The following is an 8060-nucleotide window of genomic DNA, read 5'->3' as shown; positions in this document are numbered from 1 at the left end:
GGATTTTTGAATAGGAATTCTGCCCCCATTATGCATCATGCTATTTTTGAAGGTGAGCACAGCCTTCCTGGGTCCTCCCAGCTGAATTTAATTAAATGTTTCCAGGAATAGCAATCATGTCTCCAGCCATTGTAAATTTAACTTGGTTCTCTGGTGCACGTGTTGACCTTGACTGTTTGATGTTGAATTCACCATTTTGCAAATATATGTGAATGTGTGTTTTGTTTTGATTATCATTTTTTCATGTCCCTCATTTACGTCCTCCACCTCTTTTCTTTTTCTGGGCTTATCCTTGGGCATGCTTCCCCCTTCTCAACTGCTACCGCTAGCGGGCTTCGTGAAATCACCACTCTCTGAAACCAAGCTCACTGGAGACACCTTTGAGCTGTACTGTGACGTCGTGGGTAACCCCACCCCCGAAATCCAGTGGTGGTACTCGGAGATTAACCGAGCCGATTCCTTCAGGCAGCTGTGGGACGGCGCCCGTAAGCGGCGGGTGTCCATCAGCACGGTCTATGGTGTCAATGCAGTTAGCATGCTGGGAGTCTCACATCTGACGCTGGAGGATATTGGAACATACGAGTGCAGAGCCAGTAATGACCTGCGACGTAACGCCCTGCACCTAAATCCCGCCATCACCTGGATCCGAGCGCAGGCCACAGTAACAGTGCTGCAGAGTGAGTGGTCAGTGTAGTGTAAATGTCCTCCCATTCCTGATAGAAACCAAATGTAGGTCCTGTGTGATTCAGCTTCTCCTCGAAAACCTCTTCACAGGACCATTATCTCCCTTTGTCAGTGTTGTCATCCCTTGTAGAGTAGGGAAAACTGGAGTCATGTACTTTTTCAAGGAGAGATCAATTGTGTTGTGCAACTCATCTCCCCATAGAGCCCGAATCATCTTCCCCACTTTATTGTTCCCCTTTGTGGTCTTGTCTTTACCTGTTTTTTAACCATTACTGTTGCTTTCTGCCAATTTCTGTTTAAAATTGTTTGAATTTAAAGACAGTTTTGTAGGTGTATATAGTTTGTTTAATGTTTAATGAGACAATGATCATTTTAAAATATCGTTATCCACACAGTAGGGATGTAACGGTACTCAAAAATTTCGGTTCGGTACGTACCTCTGTTTAGAGGTCACGATTCGGTTCATTTTCAGTGCAGTAAGAAAACAACAAAATATAAATTTTTTGGTTATTTACCAAATTGGTAAACAATGGCATTACATACATATACACACAGGGTCCATTGCCAGGGTTAATGTGGTCAACATTTATAAAATAAAAACTAAATAAGATAAGGCTCAGAATGGTTTCTTAACAAAACCATTTCTACATATAAAGTGCTTTTTTTGATTAATTAATTGAGACTTTTATTAGTAGATTGCACAGTACAGTACATATTCTGTACAATTGACCACTGAATGCAAACACCTCAATAAGTTTTTCAACTTGTTTAAGTCGGGGTCCACGTTCATCAACACCCCCCACCCCCTAGCCTGGCTAACTTGGCAGTAAGAGGATATATGGGCTTATTGTTCTTCCACCATAAAAGTGGGTCAAAATCTAGTTTTTATTGCAATACAGCAACCCCCTGCCACCCTGAACAGGACAAGCGGTAGAAAATGGATGAATGGATGGTCTTAATCTGCTGCTATAAAAACATTTGTTATTGCTTCAGCCCTGCCTTACTCGCCGAGGAGAGGCTGCTTGAATGCGGTTTTGACGCTTCAAAACAGTTACCATGCTTGACGTGTTGGCAGAAGCGTACCCTACTGCTGCTGAACAATGTCAGCAAACCTCCGTCGTCCATTGTTGAATCGCATCGTGCAGCCGAAGTGTTCCCAAAAGCTAGATCATAACGAGGCAGGAGGGTCTTCCAGCTCTGGCTTTTGCATGTTGTCCTAGCCCGATTGCTGCTAGCCTGGCGTGTGTTCCTCGCTCTACATTTTTTACACAACCTGCGGTGCGCTACCTAATATGACCGTGTGGAAACTCGTTCGGTACACCGAACCGAAACCCCCGTACCGAAACGGTTCAATACAAATACACGTACCGTTACACCCCTACCATACAGGTAAATCTATGTCGATACACAAACAAAACTCAAACCTTTTGTAAAGTGTAGTTTACGGGTCAAAGCTGGAGCTCGGGGCAAGAGTCTTGGCCTTACTGTCAATCAATTACATGGCACAAATAGACAAACAACAATCCACAATCACATTTTCACCTGTAGATAATTTATTCTCCAATGCCATCGATTGTAGGAGGAAGTCAGAAAACCAGAAGTAAACCCATGCAACAGGGGTTTTCCAACTGGTGGCTGGGGGTCAAATCCATATCAGCCCCAGAGTTTAGTTCAGGACTTAAGAAACAAACATTTTTGCAGCAAATTCCTAAAAACTCGATAGTGCTCCTGTTCTATAGAAGAGCTTGGACCACTGTAAACACATTGCAGATCCTGGCATTGACATTGCAAGCAAATATAGAACACTGGGCTCCATACTTGTGATTTATATAACTGAGGAGTTCCTCAAGGCACCCCTTTAAGTCTTCTCCTTATTAGAAGTTACATTATGTAACCAAGGTGTTGCGGAGCTTGCTTACTTCAGATGCAGTCAGTGGTTATTTTGTTCAACTCCCTTAGTTACATTGGTAGTGTTCCTCAAGGTTCCATTCAGGTAGGGCTGGGCGATATATAAGATATATTGCAGGTTTGTCTCTGTGCGATATAGAAAATGACTATATCGTAATATTCGATTATATGTTCTCACACCGTTGCTTTAAGCTGTGTGCATTACATTACTGGCGTGTCTCACTCCTTCTTGTCTGTCCTTCTCACAGAGACGTAAAATAAGCCCGCCTTCTTACATACGTCACATACTGTCGCACGTCTAGCGTCATACACTCTCGCCGAGAGCTAACATTAGCATACGTTAGCTGAGGCAGGTTGAGTTGCATTTAGCTACAGGCATCACACAACAGGCGTTCCCTCACTCCTCCTCGTCTATCATTCTGACAGATACGGAAAACAAGCCCGCCTTCTTACATACGTCACATACTCTCGCGAGTCTAGCCTCATAGCTCTCGGCGATCAGAGAGAGAGAGATGGTGCGAAACTTATCACAAATGGAGGAAGAACAATAAATGTCCAACATAAAGAGCAGGGGAGGGGGTCCATCATCTGGCGGTGGTTTGGCTTTAAGTGGGAAGATATTCAGCAGACAACAGCAATATGCTGTTCAATGTATATACTATGATGATTAACCTGTGTGATGACTGTATTATGCTGATAGTATATATTTGTACCATTAATTGATTAACGTGGACCCCGACTTAAACAAGTTGAAAAACTTATTCCGGTGTTACCATTTAGTGGTCAATTGTACAGAATATGTACTGTACTGTGCAATCTACTAATAAAGTTTTAATCAATCAATGCAAAGTATGCACCAGAAGTGTTACTACAAAAAGGTAGCAACACTATTAATTTGTTCTTTCATTTAAAAAGTCACCTGTGAGAGAATGAAGAGTATTTAATGAATACAGTTTTGGTCAATTGACTTAGTTGTGATTTCCCTCTCTGCATGAAAGTTTAAAAGTAGCATATATGAATGCAGTATGAAGAAGAATGTTTGAATGTAGACACATAGAATCATCATACTGCTGTGATTATATGCGTCTAGTGTTCATTCAAGGCCATGGCAAAATATCGTAATATATATCGTATATCGCAATATGCATAAAAATATTGCGATATTAATAAAAGCCAATATCGCCCAGCCCTAATTCCAGGTCCTATCTTTCATCATTTGTTGTTTTTAGTTAATGTTCTTCTGTTTTGTATTTCATGACGAATTTGCACTAAATTAGTATGCACTAAATTAGTTTGCTTGCAATTTCATTGTACAATGCCAATAATTATATCTTCTATTCTATTGGTGCTATTCAACAGTTAAATAACTTGAGAGTGACAGTTTTGCAGCAGATCCTTAAAAACACTAGAGGGCTGTCATAGAGGTGATAGGATATTTGAATAGCTTGTTGCCGAAGTCTTTAAGAAAAGCAGAACCTTCCTTTACAGTAACTCTGACAAAATAAATATACCAAAATCAAATGTCGACTGCAAGTTCAAAACGATTTAGTTGAATATCCCTATCATACAAGCATGGGGAGAACACGCAAGAAGGTCAAAGCCCAGATTTGAATTCAGAAGAAGCAGACGTGATGTAATGTACCCCATTACACATCCGATCCACCAAAATACCGTATTTGCGGCGAGCTGGTTCTTGTTGTGCAGTCTAGTGACAGAATGTCAGTCCAGTAAATGTAAACACACCTGAAGTAATACGTTACAGAAACAATGAATAGTCATTTAAAATCTTAAACAAAGATGGTTTAAAATAGTATTGTATGTGTGTCGACATGAAATGGGTGCATATTATGTGGTGAGTAGGCACGCACATTAAGCGCTTCACCAGTGTCTACATTTACAAACAAGATAATCAGGATTAAGCAGAATACAAACGCTCAAATCAGGATTTTTGAGCATTAAGCGGTCTAAGTAGCATTGTGGTCTTTATCTCTGAGCTACTCTTCGAAGCAACTTGATTACAGCGCTAACATACGGACTACAGAAACTACATTGTATTTTGTTTTTTACTTTACCTTAATTACCTTTTATATTTGTTAGCCTTGATTTGTAGGTTTGAACACACCCTCCACCCTGCTTTCTTTTAACACTGCGCATTTTACCCACATCTGTCCCTGCCGTATGGTCAATATGTCCAACAGTATCTTTGAAATGCGTAAGCTTGTCTTTTAAATGTCTCAGTTTAATGACTGCACCGTGCGGTCTGCTTGTGATGCCTCAACCACATTCTTTCTAACACCATCACAGCCCACATTCCCACACACATCACACATCTGCCAAGGCTAATGCATGTCTTTCTTCCAGAGCCATCAATCGCTGCTTCTGAGCACACTTCTCTTCCTGTGGAGGGCCACAGTCTTCCTTTTGCTCTTCAGTGCAACCTGACCAGCAGCGACAATCCGCTCCTGGAGAGCTACTGGATAAAAAATGGGGAGGAGATCCCAGAAACCCACAGCCCAAATAGGAATACCGAGTACAAGTAAGAGCCTCTACTTAGTCCCTTGGAAATCAAATATGTTGGTACGCCTGCATATGCTAAATAAGAGTTTTGCGTGGGTTCACTTAAAGTGTGCTTCTGGTCTGCAGGCTGAAAAAACCAAGAGGAGATGATGCCGGTGTTTACATGTGCGTCTTCACCTTTGAGATGTCTCCTGCCGCCAACACCACCATTGAAGTTAAAGGTTGGTGTTTACTCGTGTCTTCTTTTAATAAGGCCACGTTACATACGTTGTCAATAAAACTGCTTTGGGTTATATAGCTTCATCAACATGTAGGCCCAAGTTTTTTCTTGCCTTAGCAGCTCTTGGGCAGCCGCCGCCCTTGACACCTCCAACCAGTGGCCAGCTCAGTGGCAGCAGATGGTGTCTTGTTTGTGTGATGCATAGGGATTAGGCCTCCACCCCAGAGTCTAGTTGCTGTCGTGCACACATTGCTCTGGAGGAAAATTAGCACATTATCACCGCAAACATTTGTTACAACGACTTATTTATATTGGCGATGTCGATAAATGCTTTAAAATGTAATATCGGAAATCATCGGTATCGGTCTCAAAAAGTAAAATTGACTTTTCATAACGCCGCTGTATGGAGCGGTGCACATCCGGTAAAACACGGACGTAGGGAGCAGTACAGAGCAGAGCAGCTGCATCTCCCCTCTCCCACACACAACACAAGGGTTGACGACTGCAGCATGAGAGGTTTACTGGCGACGCTTGATGACCTCATCAAACCGACGCGAGCGGAGCATAACAACGCCAAGAGTGTGTTGTTGCCGGTGCTGTAGCCTTGGCTAACAAGCGAGCTCGCTCAGTGACTGACTGACTGACACCATGTCAATGGTTTGGGATTATTATAAAGTGTACATATTCATATAATATTTACATATTTATATATAATGTAACTACAAGCTCCATTCACAGACAGAGTCCCATTGCTTTTATGAGCAGTCAAGCGAGTCAAAAGCCAAAAATATTTTTTTTTTTTTTTTGTGGCGGCCGTAATTCTTTCGTGGCGGGCCGCCACTAATAAATTAATGTGTGGGAAACCCTGCATTTCCTATAGTTGTAGTGGGTGTCAGAATTATCTCAGGGAGAGCATTTCCCAAATTCCAAGCTGCTGTTTTGAGGCATGTTAAAAAAATAATGCACTTTGTGACTTCAATAATAAATATGGCAGTGCCATGTTGGCACTATTTTCCATAACTTGAGTTGAAGTTTTGGTAAACCTTGTTACATTGTTTAATGCATCCAGCGGGCCATTATAACAAAATCAGGCATAATAATGTGTTAAAATCCACCACTTTGTATATTGGTATCGGTTGATATCGGAATCTGTAATTTAGAGTTGAACAATACCGGACATCTCTAATTTATATTGTTATTATTATCCTTGTCATTGCGTACAGAATGTGGGGCCCAAAAGGCCACATGATTTTGCAATGCATTGTGGGGGCTGGCTAGACATTCTTGGTGGATAAAAGCCTTGTTTACAATGTGATAGCAAGCAACAAACTGGATTAAAATTGATCGTAAAAAACACAACAGACCGTACCGAGACTAGCCGTACCCTATTACTAAGGCTTACTACCTGTAAAGAATATTTTAAAATGGTGGAATTTACTTATTTGGACGAGAAGATTTGAATCGAGTAAAAGTGCCGGCAAACTTATATTTTGTCAACAGAGAATGCAAAGTCCTCATTGTCTTTTGTTCAAATTGTGCGTAATCTAAATCTAAGTACCAATGATTGTCACACACACACTAGGTGTGGTGAAATTTGTCCACTGCATTCGACCCATCACACTCTTAATCACCCCCTGGGAGGTGAGGGGAGCAGCAGCAATGCCGCGCCCAGGAATCATTTACGGTGATTTAACCCCCAATTCCAAGCCTTGATGCTGAGTGCCAAGTAGGGAGGTAATGGCTCCCATTGTTATAGTCTTTGGTATGACTCGGCTGGGTTTGAAGTCACAACCTACCCATCTCAGGGGCGGACTCTCTAACCACTAGGCCACTGAGGAGCAGTCTTAAAGATAAGAATGTCGATCTTTTAAAACTATAATGTTTGTTTTATTTCATCCTGCTTCATCTATTCAGTAAGTAAGGCCGTTTCTGTTTATTCCATCTGCAGCAGATCGTAGCTTCCTTGTCTTTAGAGTAGCTACTAGGCCAGACAATCATTTACTGAACTATTGGCCCTCTCTGAAGTTGAGTCAAAATGCTTTAAGTAGATTTTTAGTCTTCCCACTAGAGTTGGGGCCACCACTAAATAATGATCCTATGTGTAACACTGATTTTGTTCAATCTTACTAATTAACAAGATGAAGGTGATATTGATGGTGTTTTGATGTTTGATATTTTTTCTTTTAGCTGCTCCTGAGATTACAGGCCAACAAACGTAGTGAGAATAGGAACGAGGGCCAGCGTGCTTTTGCTCTACTGTAAATCGTGTGGGCTACCCTCATCCCCTCCTGGACCTGGCGCAAACTTGACAACGGCATTTATAGGGTAAAGAGATATATACATTTATTTATTTATATGTATGTAGTGTGTGTGTGTGTGTGTGCTGTTACTATTACTATGTTTTCTGTATCAGTGAGAAGTTAACTCATCAGAAGCAATTTCTTGTGCTTGATAAGTAAGAAACCAGACGTCATGTAGTATTACAAGTAAAAATATAGGAATGTTTGGTCGATACTTCCGGTATATCAGCATACCGTCTCAAAACTGCACGTGCAGCTCCAGAGAGAAAGCTTGCTGCCAGTATGTCTGTGGTATGACATGAGTTCCAAGTTTTTCCTTGGGAATACAAATATTCAATTTGCAATGAGTACACATTTTGGTTATATGTGAGGGTGTGAGTCCGGCGACTCCCTTCAATTCACATCTAATACACTCATCAGCGGAATCAGGC

The 8060-nt window shown here is 41.5% G+C and overlaps 1 pseudogene; it reads left to right on the top strand.

The window, feature by feature from the left end:
- The first annotated feature begins 298 nt into the window (after positions 1–298).
- Positions 299–8060, top strand: part of LOC133562851 (neuroplastin-like) — a 22311-nt pseudogene continuing 14549 nt past the window's right edge.

This window comes from Nerophis ophidion, linkage group LG12 (assembly GCF_033978795.1).
Source record: "Nerophis ophidion isolate RoL-2023_Sa linkage group LG12, RoL_Noph_v1.0, whole genome shotgun sequence".
Taxonomy (NCBI): domain Eukaryota; kingdom Metazoa; phylum Chordata; class Actinopteri; order Syngnathiformes; family Syngnathidae; genus Nerophis; species Nerophis ophidion.
The sequence above is the reverse complement of the archived record's forward strand: the minus strand, read 5'-3'. Positions and strand labels throughout refer to the sequence as shown.